The following is a 952-nucleotide window of genomic DNA, read 5'->3' as shown; positions in this document are numbered from 1 at the left end:
ACCGTATGGGATACCCAGACACTTTATCGAGGTGCTCATATGTCTCCTGCATGCACGACATTCCAGGTGCTGTACAATGGTAGGCTCTCTCAACCACTTCTGATCAGCTGTCCAGTGCGACAATGCCACATCGATTTTGATGTTCTGCCTTCGAACTGCCGACGATTCCCGAGCAGCGACTGTGTGGGTGGCGACCTGCAGCGAGGCGACGGGCAGCTCACTTAGTGTACGTAGTTCGTGAGCTACTTATATCGGTACTGGCTTGTCTGAGGGGAGCGTTGACCAGCTCAGTGGGATCGATACCTTACGCTGCCTTGGCATCGATTTTATGGCTGACCTGTGGCGCTCTGCGTCCCTCAGCTGCAGACGGCTCCTGCAATGGATCGAGTTTGTCCTTGATCTCCTGCAACGTACGTACTATGTCAACATCTACATAGCATCATGGATTCCTCAAGTGGCTCATATTCATTCAGTCCCACGCAGCCTCGCTCGCCATATGTTAGTTGCAATGGGTTTCTTTGTTAGCCAGGGGATGATCTTCAAAGTCCCTCACCCTTCCCCATACTCGAGGCGTCTTCGGTCTTTATCATGTTTCGGATAGAGTCCGGAACCTTTTTGGCAGTTCACAGGCGATGATGTGACAGTGTTGCCTGACTACCTGACCAACTTACTGCTCGATGCATTTGCCGCAGCCTCATTGACTCCTCTGGTGACGTCAGTCATCCCAGCGCCCCGATATCACGCTCAACTCTTCTTTCCTCGAGCATAGCTATCTTTCTTCTTCTTTGCCGCATGTGCGCATTTTATCGACGAAGTCGGTCTACTCTGAAACGCAACTCGCCCTCATCCCCAACTTCATAGAACAGATGAATCAACGTCAGAGGTGGTCCAATTATCACGGGTGTTGAGCCTTCGTTTTCTTGAGACCGCTGCACGCTCAGTGTGGTATGTC

The sequence above is a fragment of the Schistocerca nitens genome, chromosome 9, assembly GCF_023898315.1.
Source record: "Schistocerca nitens isolate TAMUIC-IGC-003100 chromosome 9, iqSchNite1.1, whole genome shotgun sequence".
Lineage (NCBI taxonomy): Eukaryota > Metazoa > Arthropoda > Insecta > Orthoptera > Acrididae > Schistocerca > Schistocerca nitens.
Note: the sequence above shows the minus strand (reverse complement) of the source record.